General features: G+C 41.5%; 1 protein-coding gene and 1 long non-coding RNA gene across 2 annotated transcripts in view; both read left to right on the top strand.

Annotated features, from left to right (window-relative positions):
• Positions 1-17,509, top strand: part of LOC128689368 (potassium voltage-gated channel subfamily KQT member 1-like) — a 773,858-nt gene that overhangs the window by 153,758 nt on the left and 602,591 nt on the right. The gene's annotated exons all lie outside the window — the stretch shown is intronic.
• Positions 1-17,509, top strand: part of LOC138852902 (uncharacterized) — a 305,668-nt gene that overhangs the window by 42,359 nt on the left and 245,800 nt on the right. The window contains exon 2 of the long non-coding RNA XR_011392166.1: positions 15,489-15,594. This is a non-coding gene — a long non-coding RNA (uncharacterized lncRNA). The remainder of the gene's footprint in view (positions 1-15,488; positions 15,595-17,509) is intronic.

Below are 17,509 nucleotides of genomic sequence, written 5' to 3'. Positions count from 1 at the left end.
AGGTTTATAAGTGGAAGACAGGAATAAATAAAGGGGATGTAAATAGTGTGCTGATAATATCTAGCCTAGACAGGACTCGCAGCAATGGTTTTAAGTTGGAAAAATTCAGATTCAGGAGGGATATAGGAAAGTACTGGTTTGGTAATAGAGTTGTGGATGAGTGGAACAAACTCCCAAGTACCGTTATAGAGGCCAGAACGTTGTGTAGCTTTAAAAATAGGTTGGATAAATACATGAGTAGATGTGGGTGGGTGTGAGTTAGACCTGATAGCTTGTGCTAACGGGTCGGTTGCCGTGTTCCTCCCTTGAGTCAATGTGACCTGACCTGACTAGGTTGGGTGCATTGGCTTAAGCCGGTAGGGACTTGGACCTGCCTCGCATGGGCCAGTAGGCCTTCTGCAGTGTTCCTTCGTTCTTATGTTCTTCTTATGTAACCCATGTTGATCGATGAGACATAACACCCGGGTGCCTTTTAGGCGAGTAAGAGCAGCATGTGTAAGGAAACTTGTCCATACGTCTCACCTAGCCCGGGATTCAACCTCGGGTGCCTTCGGTTGTAACCCAAGCGCTGGATCTTGGCCTGACAAATGTATCTAATATACAAGAACCCGCACACAGGAGAGAGAAGCTTATGACGACATTTCGGTCCGACTTGGGCCATTTACCAATTCAGTATGACTTTGTAAATGGTCCAAGTCGGACCGAAACGTCGTCGTAAGCTCCTCTCTTCTATGTGCGGGTTATTTGTGTATCATTCCAGTCACGGTATTGTGCTTTTTTTTTTATTATTTACAAGTCACTCAAACACACGAAGGTGAGGGAGCCAGTATATATAGGACCGAAAAGTCTTCATAAAGCTTCTCTCTTGATAAAGCTCCTGGAGAGCGAAACGTTGCCACCTTAAAATGTCACATTAGTTGCACTTGTGTCCTTTTACCTAACATATTTATGTATTGTTCAAGTCGAGGTATTATACATCTTTATTCTTAATTGCACCTAAACTTGCAACAGTCTGCTAACTAATCCCACGAATCTTCAGGGATTCGGTCTTGCAATCACTAAAGGTCGTTGATTGTACATTTTGCTCTGTGAATCTCCAGTCTGTCACCTCTTGATTGTTATTTTATCTTTTTTCTAATAATTCAGGATAAGCGCTAAAGCCCTAAGGGTCCTATAGCGCTTTAGGGGATGGGAGGCATTCAGGGTCGATCCAGGGAAAGGGGAGGATGAGTCCAGTTCCGTGGATCAAGATCAATCCCCCTCCTTCCCTCTGACTGGCATCGAGGTACTTCTCTTGATTACGAGGTATTTCATAATCCACCCTGGGTCTCCCTGGATTATTACCCAATATCTTAAAATGACGAGCTGTTCTTCGGGATAATTCAAAATGCAACGCTGTGTGGCCCACACGGGTTTTGTGTTTGTACCTGAATACAACAACAGCAATGATGATATTAATAATAATTATAATAATGATAATTATAATATAGGTCTAAGAGTTATTACAGTGTATGGCCGGGTACGCTAGTTTGTGACCCCGGCTGCTGACCTTGACGCTGTATGGCCGGGTACGCTAGATTGTGACCCCGGCCACTGACCTTGACACTGTACTGTATGTGTATTGAAATGTAGCTGCGCTGGTATTGTATTTTGGTTGTATATGTGGCACCTGCTACAGAACTGGTACTGAACATGAATGGTATACAGTACCGACAATATGAAGAATTAGACGGATGTGTAACATCTGGGTATTTCTATTTATAGACGTTTCGCCATCCAGTGGCTTTATCAATACAATACAAGGATATAATGTGAAGACAGTAGAACTATATACAAAAGATGAGGTAATCAGTCCCTCAGTCTTGGAGTTGGTGAAGACCACCGTAGTCTTGAGGACTACGGTGGTCTCTATTTATATCGCATTTGTATATGCAAGTCTTGAAGAATTAGACACATGTGCAACAATTTAGGAATCTTTACTGACGAAACTTTTCACCAGCTAGTGACTTCTTCAGTCCAGTACATAGAAGAACAGTGGAGAAAGAGGAAGAGTTAGAGGTAATCAGTCCCTCAGCCTTGAATCGATGTGTTCAGTCCATCATTATTAAAGAAAGTACAAATAAAAAATACCCAGATGTGTTTAATTCTTCACCTATCACTGTGGCTACACTTGGTGGCACATAATGTAACTTCTACAAGAAAGTGCTTCCCATGGCGATCTTTTGCTCTTAGTTTTCCCTTTTTTTCTTTTATCTAGTTGTCTCGATGGAGTAATTATGGGAGTGCAACCACGAGCTCTTTCTTCAGCTTTGTTCCTCTTGACATACTCTGTGTAAAATGTACATTTACCTCGGGTAAATTAATGTCTCCCCAGCGACGAGCTATTTTAGATCCATCGGGACAAGCGAGGCTATTGTTAGAGGAGACATCATTTGTCATTCAGACGTTGTCATCTTCGACTTTTGTGAGGAGGTGGGGGGGGGGACAGCTCTTTAATAGCCTCCAGGGGTTCAACTACCATTCTCCTCCGATAGCCTCGCAATATTTTTTTCACCCACCACTTGTAAATTACTGGCAGTTTGTGTGCAAATTATTCACTGGATAGCCAGGCATAGCGACATTAATTTTCCATTGGAATTTATTTGTGTAGAGGATAGGGTGGGAAGGGAGGGGCAGGAATAGCAGGCAGAGTAAATTCAACAAGAGAAATGTGGTCAGAGAAGCACTGCCATGTCCCACTTGTCTTATTAATGGCACATTCTGATAACATTACCGGTCATAATAGCACCGCTGATGTATGTGTTTTTTTGTTTGGATGCCCATACTTACAGGGTAATATCTATGTGTCTGTCTGAATGCATTGCTTCGATGTAACTTTATACGTTAGCAAATTTAGGTAATTTCATGCTGTGTGAATAATACATTAACACGCTAATGATTGTACTCTTCAGATGCGCGGATAGATATTATAAAAGATCACTGTAGAGTTACACAGTACTGGAACAAAGTTCTACGACTAAAAATAAAGTAATAAATACTGTGAATGGAACATTTCGCAACTACCACACAAATTGGAAGTGAAAACTTGACGTTTCGGTCAATCTTGGAGCATTAGAAGCATCAGAGCAATGAAAATGTTGGAGAGTGTTGAGTTACGCGGAGCGACGGGATGGCCGGTGACTGATAAAGGGCTTTGGGAGGCGAGTGTAAAGGAGTTTTGTGAGGTGTGGAGAGTGTGCTGGGGGATCAGAGCGGGGTGAGAGGCTCTCATGCGTGTAGCAGTCAACACCACGCAAAGCACACGCATCGTGTTGACCTACCATCTCTCTGGACTTGCTGCGTAAAGTGTAAGCACCTATAAAGTTCCGGGTATTGCTGCAGCAGAAGCTGCTTCTACTACTGCTGCTGCTAATGTTGCTTCTGCTGCTGCTTTTAACTCCCGCTTCAGCTGCTAATGTTCTGATATTGTTGGTGCAACAGATGTAGCAGACCCATGTCCGGTTGATCTTGCTGTAAACCAGCCGCTCGTGCACCAGTCTAATCTAATTTTTCGCTTCCATGACGATAAGTTTGCTCCACTTTGTACAATTGTTGCCAAACCAGTGCTTTCCTGTCCTGACACCTGGTAACAATATAATCTACAAATGAGGAGCTGACAATTCCTTTCTCTATAAACATGTTTCCGCCCTTTTGTATCTGCTGACGACGATCTCAGTTGTCCGTTGATATGTCATTTGTTTTGTCTCGTTGGTTATTACTTTGCCTGTATGTATGGCTGTGCATATATATATATATATCTATATATATATATATATATATATATATATATATTTATATATATATATAACATATATATATATATGTATATAATATATATATAGCAGCAGTGAGAAACATTCGCCTAGAAGCTGCCACTTTACTCCAGCCACACCAACTGGGCTTTGGGGTCTCTCAAGGCAGTGAAGCTGCAGCTCATGCGGCAAGGGCCTACATCAGGGACCTACCAGAAGACAAGGCCATAGTCAAACTTGATTTTAGAAATGCCTTTAATATGGTGAGGAGAGATGCTGTTTTGCCAGCTGTTCGGGTTCGGTTCCCCAGTCTCTTTCCCTTCATTTCAGCCGGCTACAGCAAACCCTCAATTCTTTTGTTTGGAGAACATGAAATTCAATCATCAGAGGGTGTTCAGCAGGGTGACCCACTTGCTCCACTTCTCTTCTGCTTGGCAGTAAGAGAACTAACTTCCAGCCTTCGCAGTGAGCTCAATATCTGGTACCTGGATGACGGCACTCTGGCAGGTACTGAAGAGTCCCTCGTGGGGGACCTACAACTGGTGAAAACACAGGGAGAAGGCTTGGGACTCATCCTCAATCCCTCTAAGTGTGAAATCATCACAGCGAACCAGGAAATAATCAATGCTGTTCGAAGAATCCTCCCGGAAATCTCAACTACAACTCCGTCCAACAGTACCCTCTTGGGGGCACCGCTGGGTCACCAGGCCATCGATACTGTCCTCAGGGACAAATTGAATGACCTTATGAGAATGGAGGAGAGAATAAGCGATCTTGATGCCCATGATGCTCTGTATCTCCTCACAAGGTGTCTTACTATGCCAAGACTCACTTACTTCTTGAGGTGTGCACCCTCTTTTGACAACCCAACACTTGATGAATATGATGCACACCTGAGATCAACTTTTAAGAAGGCACTGAACCTGTCACTAGAGGATGAGCAATGGGATCAGGCAACCCTCCCAGTGCGACTGGGAGGTATAGGGGTGCGTAAAGCAACGCATGTTGCTTTACCTGCAATTCTGTCTTCGTGTTTGGCTTCCAGTGCATTAGTCAAGAAGATAGTGCCCGAACGCTTGAGAGACTTGGTAGGAGCTCAAGACCCCAGGTTTACTGAAGCAGCAATTCGGTGGGACACCCTTACAGACTCCTCCAGTAGACCAGCTCCTCCCAAACAGCACAAACAGTCCCACTGGGACAAACCGATCATGGAAAAAATCGCCAACACAATGCTCTCCAATGCTTCAGGAAAGAACAAAGCTCGTCTCCTGGCAGTGAAGGCACCACACTCAGGAGATTTCCTGTTAGCTGTTCCCAATTCCTCCCTGGGCACCCGTCTCGACCCACAGGCCATTCGGATTGGTGTTGCTCTTCGCCTAGCCGCCCCCATCCTCACCGAACATAGGTGTATTTGCGGCAGGGCGACAGCTGATCAATTCGGACTCCATGGTCTCGTGTGCCACACAGCAGAAGGGAAGTATGCCAGACATGAGGAGATCAATGACATAATAAAGAGAAGCCTCGCCACAGCCCGTTGCCCAGCTCAACGGGTACCCCAAGTACAGAGGTCTGATGGAAGTCAAAAGCGTCCTGATGGAGCCACTATGCTACCCTGGAAGGATGGAAAGCAGATTGCCTGGGACTACACCTGTGCTGCCACATTGGCAGACACCTACTTGCCATACTCTGTAGTGGAAGGGGGTGGAGCTGCCAGCCACAGGGAGACCCAGAAGATCCGAAAATATGAAGACCTTCCCCCTTGCTATAACTTCATTCCAATAGGGTCGGAGACCCTTGGAGCATGGGGCAAGTGTGCTCTAAAGTTCCTCAAAGAGCTGGGTGAAAAGCTCATCATAGAAACCAAGGACCACAGGGCGACCAGCTTCCTCTTTCAGAGACTCAGTGTTGCGATCCAGAGAGGAAATGCCTGCAGCATTCTGGGCACGCGGCCCACCGCAGGGGAGCTGGACGAAGTATTCGAGATGTAGCTCTGAGTTACCTATGTTGTTTTACTTTGTATCATATTTTTGTGAATGTTTTGTCAATGTATTTTGTCTTTAAATAAAATATATATACATAATATAGGGGGTGGTAGGAGAAAATTCTCAAACAGCTTCAGGGAGAATCTTGAGTTTTCCCAGAAGCAAGTTTATTCTTTTCTCTGAGGATGAGGGTCCCCATAACAGTTCTAGAGGTGGTACCTCCCTATATAATATATATATATATATATATATATATATATATATATATATATATATATATGTCGTGCCGAATATGTAAAACTGGTCAATTAGCAAGAATTCTTTTAAAATTAAGTCCTTTCTAAAATTTTCTCTTATACGTTTAAAGATATATTTTTTTCATTAATGTTGATGTAAAAATTTATAATTTTGCGCCAAAAGGAACTTAGAAAAGTTACCTAACCTTATCATAACAAGCGCAATTTATTTTAGCCTAACCCAACTAAATATATTTTAGATTTGTTTACAATAATTTAATACTAAACAAATAAAGTGAAATATATTTTTTTTGTTAGGTTCAGAATGATTTTGGCGAAATTACTGCATACACAAATTTTCACTTGTCCTATATGGCAAGATGAGCGTTGCTATTTAAGCCAAGATCGCAAGTTGTGCCTATTCGGCACGACATATATATATATATATATATATATATATATATATATATATATATATATATATATATATATATATATATATATATATATATATATAATGTCGTGCCGAATAGGCACAACTTGCGATCTTGGCTTAAATAGCAACGCTCATCTTGCCATATAGGACAAGTGAAAATTTGTGTATGCAGTAATTTCGCCAAAATCATTCTGAACCTAACGAAAAAAATATATTTCACTGTATTTGTTTAGTATTAAATTATTGTAAACAAATCTAAAATATATTTAGTTGGGTTAGGCTAAAATAAATTGCGCTTGTTATGATAAGGTTAGGTAACTTTTCTAAGTTCCTTTTGGTGCAAAATTATAAATTTTTACATCAACATTAATGAAAAAAATATATCTTTAAACGTATAAGAGAAAATTTTAGAAAGGACTTAATTTTAAAAGAATTCTTGCTAATTGACCAGTTTTACATATTCGGCACGACATATATATATATATATATATATATATATATATATATATATATATATATATATATATATATATATATATATATATATATATATAAATAGTGATTGTCAGAGAGAATTAATAGTTCCTTTGTATAAAGGCAAAGGGGACAACAGAGAGTGCAAAAATTATAGGGGGATAAGTTTGTTGAGTATACCTGGTAAAGTGTATGGTAGAGTTTTTATTGAAAGAATTAAGAGTAAGATGAACAAGGAGGCTTTATTAAAGGTAGGGGGTGTGTGGACCAGGTGTTTACAGTGAAACATAAGTGAACAGTATTTAGATAAGGCTGAAGAGGTCTTTGTGGCATTTATGGATTTGGAAAAGGCGTATGACAGGGTGGATAGGGGGGCAATGTGGCAAATGTTGCAGGTGTATGGTGTAGGAGGTAGGTTACTGAAAGCAGTGAAGAGTTTTTACGAGGATAGTGAGGCTCAAGTTAGAGTATGTAGGAAAGAGGGAAATTATTTCCCAGTAAAAGTAGGCCTTAGACAAGGATGTGTAATGTCACCGTGGTTTAATATATTTATAGATGGGGTTGTAAGAGAAGTAAATGCGAGTGTCTTGGCAAGAGGCGTGGAGTTAAAAGATAAAGAATCACACATAAAGTGGGAGTTGTCACAGTTGCTCTTTGCTGATGACACTGTGCTCTAGGGAGATTCTGAAGAGAAGTTGCAGAGATTGGTGGATGAATTTGGTAGGGTATGCAAAAGAAGAACATTAAAAGTGAATACAGGAAAGAGTAAGGATATGAGGATAACAAAAAGATTAGGTGATGAAAGATGAGGTGAATCATAGAATTGATGAGGGGAAAAGGGTGAGTGGTGCACTTAGGAGTTTGTGGAGACAAAGAACTTTGTCCTTGGAGGCAAAGAGGGAAATGTATGAGAGTATAATTTTACCAACGCTCTTATATGGGTGTGAAGCATGGGTGATGAATGTTGCAGCGAGGAGAAGGCTGGAGGCAGTGGAGATGTCGTGTCTGAGGGCAATGTGTGGTGTGAATATAATGCAGAGAATTCGTAGTTTGGAAGTTAGGAGGAGGTGCGGGATTGCCAAAACTGTTGTCCAGAGGGCTGAGGAAGGGTTGTTGAGGTGGTTCGGACATATAGAGAGAATGGAGCGAAACAGAATGACTTCAAGAGTGTATCAGGCTGTAGCGGAAGGAAGGCGGGGTAGGGGTCGGCCTAGGAAAGGTTGGAGGGAGGGGGTAAAGGAGGTTTTGTGTGCGAGGGGCTTGGACTTCCAGCAGGCATGCGTGAGCGTGTTTGATAGGAGTGAATGGAGACAAATGGTTTTTAATACTTGACGTGCTGTTGGAGTGTGAGCAAAGTAACATTTATGAAGGGGTTCAGGGAAACCGGCAGGCCGGACTTGAGTCCTGGAGATGGGAAGTACAGTGCCTGCACTCTGAAGGAGGGGTGTTAATGTTGCAGTTTAAAAACTGTAGTGTAAAGCACCCTTCTGGCAAGACAGTGATGGAGTGAATGATGGTGAAAGTTTTTCTTTTTCGGGCCACCCTGCCTTGGTGGGAATCGGCCAGTGTGATAATAAAAAATAATAAAAAAAAAATATATATATACAGTATACGTGCCCAACAACTTTAACCAACTCTTCAGATTTAGAACGATTTTCTCGACATTACTAGGGTACCAGGTAGGGCACCAAGTAAGGTACCAGGTAAGGTACCAGGTAAGGTACTATATAGGATAGCATGGTTACTCCATTTACCGTCGAGTGTCGAGTCGCTGTGGCTCTGTTAACATCGGCCAGGCGGCTGTAGCGAGGCTGGCCATTAACATATTCATGTCTTGCGTTCTTACCTCCGCCAAAGTAAAGAACGCTAATTGGTCTTCAGATACATGAGCAAAACGCTCCACTTAATAAAAAATGTATAATTGAAGCATAATTTATCAGCGATTTACGAAGATTTACAATATTGCCGCTTCTTCATATTTTTAATTCGTTTTGTTTATTTTTGTTAGGAAAGTTTATATATGTATGGAGTCGATGTTTTCAGTCCATCAAGACTGATGGACTGAAAATATAACTCCAGGCTGAGGGACTGATTACCTGAGACTCCTACTTATCTTCCACCGTTCTTCTCTGTATTGGACTGAGGAAGCCACTGTCGGGCGAAACGTTTCCCAATTCCAGACAAACAGATGTTGCATAAGTGTCTCATTTATCAGCTTCTGTTAATATAGGTACAAGTGTTAACATGGGTACTAGTGTTAACATGGGTACTAGTTAGCATAGGTACAAGTGTTAGCATAGGTACAAGTGTTAACATGGGTACTAGTGTTAACATGGGTACTAGTGTTAACATGGGCACTAGTTAGCATATTTACAAGTGTTAGCATAGGTACAAGTGTTCGCATAGGTACAAGTGTTAACATGGGTACTAGTGTTAACATAGGTACAAGTGTTAACATGGGTACTAGTGTTAACATAGGTACAAGTGTTAACATGGGTACTAGTGTTAACACTAGTACCCATGTTAACACTTGTAACCATACCAACAATAGTACCTATGTTAACACTTGTACCTATGTTAACACTAGTACCCACGTTAACACTTGTAACCATACGAACAATAGTACCTATGTTAACACTTGTACCTATGTTAACACTAGTGTCCATGTTAACACTTGTACCTATGTTAACACTAGTACTCATGTTAACACTTGTACCTATGTTAACACTAGTACCCATGTTAACACTTGTACCTATGTTAACACTAGTACCCATGTAAACACTTGTACCTATGTTAACACTAGTACTCATGTTAACACTTGTACCTATGTTAATACTAGTACCCATGTTAACACTTGTACCTATGTTAACACTAGTACCAATGTTAACACTTGTACCCATGTTAACATTAATACACATGTTAACACTTGTACCCATGCTAACATTAGTAACCATGTTAACACATACCTATGTCAACACTAGTACCCATGTTACCACTTATACCTATGTTAACACTAGTACACATGTTAATACTTGTACCTATGCTAACACTAGTACCCATGTTAACACATGTACCTATGTTAACATTAGTACCCATGTTAACACTTGTGCCTGTGTTAACCCTAGTATCCATGTTAACACTTGTACCCATGTTAACACTTGTACCTATGTTAACACTAGTTCCCATGTTAACGCTTGTACCTATGTTAACACTAGTACCCATGTTAACACTTGTACCTATGTTAACACTAGTACCCATGTTAACACTTGTACCCATGATAAAACTTGTACCTGTAATAACACTAGTACCCATGTTAACACTTCTACCCATGTTCACACTAGTACCCAGTGTTAACACTTGTACCTATGCTAAGGCTAGTACCCATGTTAACACTAGTACCCATGTTAACACTTGTAACTATACTAACAATAGTACTCATGTTAACACTTGTACCTATGTTAACACTAGTACCCATGTTAACACATGTACCTATGTTAACATTAGTACCCATGTTAACACTTGTGCCTATGTTAACCCTAGTACCCATGTTAACACTTGTGCCTATGCTAACGCTAGTACCCATGTTAATACTTGTACCTATGCTAACACTAGTACCCATGTTAACACATGTACCTATGTTAACATTAGTACCCATGTTAACACTTGTGCCTATGTTAACCCTAGTACCCATGTTAACACTTGTGCCTATGCTAACGCTAGTACCCATGTTAATACTTGTACCCATGTTTACACTTGTACCTATGTTAACACTAGTACCAATGTTAACACTTGTACCCATGTTTACACTAATACACATGTTAACACTTGTACCCATGCTAACATTAGTAACCATGTTAACACATACCTATGTCAACACTAGTACCCATGTTACCACTTGTACCTATGTTAACACTAGTACACATGTTAATACTTGTACCTATGCTAACACTAGTACCCATGTTAACACATGTACCTATGTTAACATTAGTACCCATGTTAACACTTGTGCCTATGTTAACCCAAGTACCCATGTTAACACTTGTCCCTGTGCTAACGCTAGCACCCATGTTAACACTTGTACCTATGTTAACACTAGTACCCATGTTAACACATGTACCTATGTTAACATTAGTACCCATGTTAACACTTGTGCCTGTGTTAACCCTAGTACCCATGTTAACACTATGCCTATGCTAACGCTAGTACCCATGTTAATACTTGTACCTATGCTAACACTAGTACCCATGTTAACACATGTGCCTATGTTAACATTAGTACCCATGTTAACACTTGTGCCTATGTTAACACTAGTACCCATGTTAACACTTGTACCTATGTTAACACTAGTACCCATGTTAACACTTGTACCTATGTTAACACTAGTACCCATGTTAACACTTGTACCTATGTTAACACTAGTACCCATGTTAACACTTGTACCTATGTTAACACTAGTACCCATGTTAACACTTGTACTTATGATAAAACTTGTACCTGTAATAACACTAGTACCCATGTTAACACTTCTACCCATGTTCACACTAGTACCCAATGTTAACACTTGTACCTATGCTAAGGCTAGTACCCATGTTAACACTAGTACCCATGTTAACACTTGTAACCATACTAACAATAGTACCCATGTTAACACTTGTACCTATGTTAACACTAGTACCCATGTTAACACTTGTACCTATGTTAACACTAGTACCATGTTAACACTTGTACCCATGTTAACACTTGTACCTATGTTAAAACTAGTACCCATGTTAACACTTGCACCCATGCTAACACTAGTACATATATTAACACTTGTACCTATGTTAACACTAGTACACAATTTGATACTTGTAACCATGCTAACAATAGTACCCATGTTAACACTTGTACCTATATTAACAATAGTACTCATGTTAAAACTTGTACTTATGTTAACAAGGGTACAAGCGTTAACATGGGTACTATTGTTAGCATGGGTACAAGTGTTCACATGCGTGCTAGTGTTAACATAGGTACAAGTGTTAACATAGCTACTAATGTTAGCATGGGTACAAGTGTTAACATGGGTACCAGTGTTAACATGGGTATAAGTAAACATGGGGTATTAGTGTTAACATAGGTACAAGCGTTAACATGGGTACTACTGTTAACATAGGTACAAGTGTTAACATGGGTACTAGTGTTAACATAGGTACGTGTTAACATGGGTACTAGTGTTAACATGGTTACAAGTGTTAATATTGGTACTAGTGTTAACATAGGTACAAGTGTTAACATGGGTACTAGTGTTAACATGGTTACAAGTGTTAACATTGGTACTAGTGTTAACATAGGTACAAGTGTTAACATGGGTACTAGTGTTAACATGGTTACAAGTGTTAACATTGGTACTAGTGTTAACATAGGTACAAGTGTTAACATTGGTACTAGTGTTAACATGGGTACAAGTGTTAACATGGGCACTAGCGTTAGCATAGGTAAAAGTGTTAACATGGGTACTAGTGTTAGCAAAGGTACAAGTGTTAACATGGGTACTAGTGTTAACATAGGTACAAGTGTTAACACGGGTACTAGTGTTAACATAGGTACAAGAGTTAACATGGGTACTAGTGTTAACATAGGTACAAGAGCTAACATGGGTACTAGTGATAACATATGTACAAGTGTTAACATGGGTACTAGTGTTAACATAGGTACAAGTGTTAACACGGGTACTAGTGTTAACATAGGTACAAGTGTTAACATGGGTACTAGTGTTAAAATGATTACAGGTGTTAACATGGTATTAGTGTTAACATAGGTACAAGCGTTAACATGAGTACTAGTGTCAACCTAGGAAATATTTCGCACATTTAGTTAATTTTATCTCCATTAAAATATAGCATAGTTGTGAATGTTGTGTCTCCTCTGTCAGTAAGTTATCAGACGTCTGTGCTCTCTCAGATGAGCCTTCCTGAGCTCTCATCCACCGTAAACGAGGTACCCCTCTCTCTCTGTCTCTCTCTGTCTCTCTGTCTGTCTTTTATTTTACTCAGGGTTTGACAAGGTTAGGTTAAGGATCCCTAACCTTATTGACAAGGTATTGTCAGTCTCTCTCTCTCTCTCTCTCTCTCTCTCTCTCTCTCTCTCTCTCTCTCTCTCTCTCTCTCTCTCTCTCTCTCTCTCTCTCTCTCTCTCTCTCTCTCTCTCTCTCTCTCTCTCTCACTTCGTATATTTCTTAACACTGGTCGTCTCCACCGAGGTAAGGTGATCAAATAAAGATTCAGGACTTTCTGTGTTATTCATTCAATCACTGTCTTGCCGGAGGCGCGCAGACATCACGGTGCAAATGACCCTCCAGACTGTAATATCCTCACTCCAGAGTGCAGGCACTGAACTTCCCACCTCCAGAACTCGAGTCTGACTAACCGTTTTTCCTGAATCTCTGCCTTAATGTTACCTTGCTCACTCTCCAACAGCACATCAGGTCATATGAACCACTTGTCCCCACTCACTCCTAACACACACAAGCTTGCTAGATGTTCAAGCCCTCCAGCACTGAAAACCTCCGTTACCTTCTTCCTCTAACTTTTCTTGGGATACCTATCACTCCATTCTTTTACACCTATTCTGTTTCACCCTATCTAAATGTCCAAACCTCAACAACTCCTCCTCAGCTCTCTGAATTGTACTTTTGATAACTCTCACGCGTCATATGGCATGGAGTCATATGGCATGGAGCTTTCCCAGATGACTGAGTCAGGACTGCACTCACTTATAAGAAGCTCTCTGTATGGCAGTGTGCTTGGCTGCTCTCTTACTGTATGCTGGGCGCAGCTACGCCAGGCTCTTATTTCCACCACTCGGAGTGGTTTTATGGTGTTTGGGGAGGAGAAGCAGTAGTGCCTGGCCTCTTGCAACCTGTTGCCCTTAGTGTTGGCAGGGAGGGGGGAAGGGGCAGTGGTGCCTGGCTTCTTGCCCTTGCTGTGTGTGTGCGGGTGCAAGATGCTGGGGAGCCAGGTAGATCGTCTTAAAGGTGGGCTTCTTGCAACACCTGGGCCTGACTCACGCGGCCCACCTCTTTCGTACTTTCCAGGAGGGGTGCCTCGATGCTGGTGAGAGGTTCTTGATCCAGGGTGGGGGGCTTAGAATTAACCTCCCCTCTGACTGCCATGCTCAGAGCGCCGTATGACCCCCCTCCTCTACGGTGTTAGCGCTCTCCCAAGTAATATTGTAACCCACTTGAATGGGGGAGATAACGTCTGGACGTTGATAAAGGGATCTTGATCCAAGGGATTAGCGCTAGACTCTAATACGAACTATGTCTGATGAGGCTATATTCCCATGCCACGTATATACCTTATGATGCATTCATATATATTCATATATTCACCGAATGTATATACATTTACATATATTCATCTGTATATATACATGTAGGGACATGTATACACATCTGTGTATACACGTGTATATACACAGCATATACTTTAATACGTATTTTGAGAATTTGATGTAAGTGTTCGGGTGAATTGTAGCTTAATAACCCACCTGCAGTCGATTGACTTGAAGCGTAACCCATAGTTACATTACACATGTACTCTCACACCAGGTACATACTTACACACTTATGTACTCTCACGCCAGGTACATACACACTTATGTACTCTCACGCCAGGTACATACTTGCACACTTATGTACTCTCACACCAGGTACATACTTACACACTTATGTACTCTCACACCAGGTACATACTTACACACTTATGTACTCTCACGCCAGGTACATACTTACACACTTATGTACTCTCACGCCAGGTACATACTTACACACTTATGTACTCTCACGCCAGGTACATACTTGCACACTCATGTACTCTCACACCAGGTACCTACTTAAACACTTATACACTCTCACACCAGGTGCCTACTTACACACTCATGTACTCTCACACCAGGTATCTACTTAAACACTTATATACTCTCACACCAGGTGCCTACTTACACACTCATGTACTCTCACACCAGGTACATACTTACACACTTATGTACTCTCACGCCAGGTACATACTTACACACTTATGTACTCTCACGCCAGGTACATACTTGCACACTCATGTACTCTCACACCAGGTACCTACTTAAACACTTATACACTCTCACACCAGGTGCCTACTTACACACTCATGTACTCTCACACCAGGTATCTACTTAAACACTTATATACTCTCACACCAGGTGCCTACTTACACACTCATGTACTCTCACACCAGGTATCTACTTACACGCTCATGTACTTCCACACCACATACCTACTTACACACTTATGTACTCTCACTCCAGGTACATACACACTTATGTCCTCTCACACCAGGTACCTACTTACACACTCATGTACTCTCACACCAGGTGCCTACTTACACTTATGTCCTCTCACACCAGGTACCTACTTATACACTTACAGCAAGAATATACACCTATATTTGCAAAAAAACGAGAGTATGATAGTTTCTGGACATGCCTACTGTCTACTACTCGCTATTAGTCTATCTGATAGACTGTTGCTAACGCGTGATGCTTCCTCTTGCAGGTAAGTGTGAAGTGTGTACCTGGAGTATACCTGGAGGATGTTTCCAGGATCATCGCCCCCGCTACCCGGTCCATAACTGGCGGCAGATGGTCATCCCGAGGGCCAGGTAAGGGTGTTTCACCATCTGGCTTAGAACCAAGCAGGCAGTACCAGCTTAGTTCACACCAGATTACCTCCCATTTTACCAGATTACCTCCCTTTTTCCCAGATTACCTCCCTTTTTCTCAGATTACCTCCCATTTTCCTAGATTACCTCCCATTTCCCAGATTACCTCCCATTTTCCCAGATTACCTCCTTTTTTCCCAGATTACCTCCCATTTTCCCAGATTACCTCCCATTTTCCCAGATTACCTCCCATTTTCCCAGATTACCTCCCATTTTCCCAGATTACCTCCCATTTTCCCAGATTACCTCCCATTTTCCCAGATTACCTCCCATTTTCCCAGATTACCTCCCATTTTCCTAGATAACCTCCCATTTTCCCAGGCGCTGCGTGACCCTTGCGGGTGTAGCGCTCACAAATTAACATGACTACATCGCCATTTTAATTTTCAAAGATTATTTTTCCCGACGACATTTTTTATTTTAGAATGTAATAATTTGCAGCACTTTCCTACACAACAAACTTCTGAATAATAATAATAATAATAATAATAATAATAATAATAATAATAATAATAATAATAATAATAATAATAATAATAATAATAATATAATATTTACCTGACGCGGAATTTCATTAAATATTTAACGAGAATAATGTCTAAAGTCTCAAAATCAAACGTTTGGCCAGATTATGTATATTGATTAGCTATGTCAGATTTCAAAATGGTGGTGGTTGAAAATAATTTTAACTAGTTAAAAAAAAGGATTTTTTTTTGGGGGGGGGGAACGTTTTTGGTAGTGTCTTGTGCTTCGCGTTTTGTAAAGTTAAGGTGTTGAGAGGGGAATGAAATGGTGTTAGGGGTTGAGAGGGGAATGAAAGGGTGTTAGGGGTTGAGAGGGGAATGAAAGGGTGTTAGGGGTTGAGAGGGGAATGAAAGGGTGTTAGGGGTTGAGAGGGGAATGAAATGGTGTTAGGGGTTGAGAGGGGAATGAAAGGGTGTTAGGGGTTGAGAGGGGAATGAAAGGGTGTTAGGGGTTGAGAGGGGAATGAAAGGGTGTTAGGGGTTGAGAGGGGAATGAAAGGGTGTTAGGGGTTGAGAGGGGAATGAAAGGGTGTTAGGGGTTGAGAGGGGGAATGAAAGCGTGTCAGGGGTTGAGAGGGGAATGAAAGGGTGTTAGGGGTTGAGAGGGGAATGAAAGGGTGTTAGGGGTTGAGAGGGGAATGAAAGGGTGTTAGGGGTTGAGAGGGGAATGAAAGGGTGTTAGGGGTTGAGAGGGGAATGAAAGGGTGTTAGGGGTTGAGAGGGGAATGAAAGGGTGTTAGGGGTTGAGAGGGGAATGAAAGGTGTTAGGGGTTGAGAGGGGAATGAAAGGGTGTTAGGGGTTGAGAGGGGAATGAAAGGGTGTTAGGGGTTGAGAGGGGAATGAAAGGGTGTTAGGGGTTGAGAGGGGAATGAAAGGGTGTTAGGGGTTGAGAGGGGAATGAAAGGGTGTTAGGGGTTGAGAGGGGAATGAAAGGGTGTTAGGGGTTGAGAGGGGAATGAAATGGTGTTAGGGGTTGAGAAATGAAAGGGTGTTAGGGGTTGAGAGGGGAATGAAATGGTGTTAGGGGTTAAGAGGGAAATGAAAGGGTGTTAGGGGTTGAGAGGGAAATGAAAGGGTGTTAGGGGTTGAGAGGGGAATGAAAGGGTGTTAGGGGTTGAAAGGGGAATGAGAGTGTTAGGGGTTGAGAGGGAGAATGAAAGAGTGTTAGGGGTTGAGAGGGGAATGAAAGGGTGTTAGGGGTTGAGAGGGGAATGAAAGGGTGTTAGGGGTTGAGAGGGGAATGAAAGGGTGTTAGGGGTTGAGAGGGGGAATGAAAGGGTGTTAGGGGTTGAGAGGGGAATGAAAGGGTGTTAGGGGTTGAGAGGGGAAT

Source organism: Cherax quadricarinatus, chromosome 18 (genome assembly GCF_038502225.1).
Source record: "Cherax quadricarinatus isolate ZL_2023a chromosome 18, ASM3850222v1, whole genome shotgun sequence".
NCBI classification, from domain to species: domain Eukaryota; kingdom Metazoa; phylum Arthropoda; class Malacostraca; order Decapoda; family Parastacidae; genus Cherax; species Cherax quadricarinatus.
The sequence above is the reverse complement of the archived record's forward strand: the minus strand, read 5'-3'. Positions and strand labels throughout refer to the sequence as shown.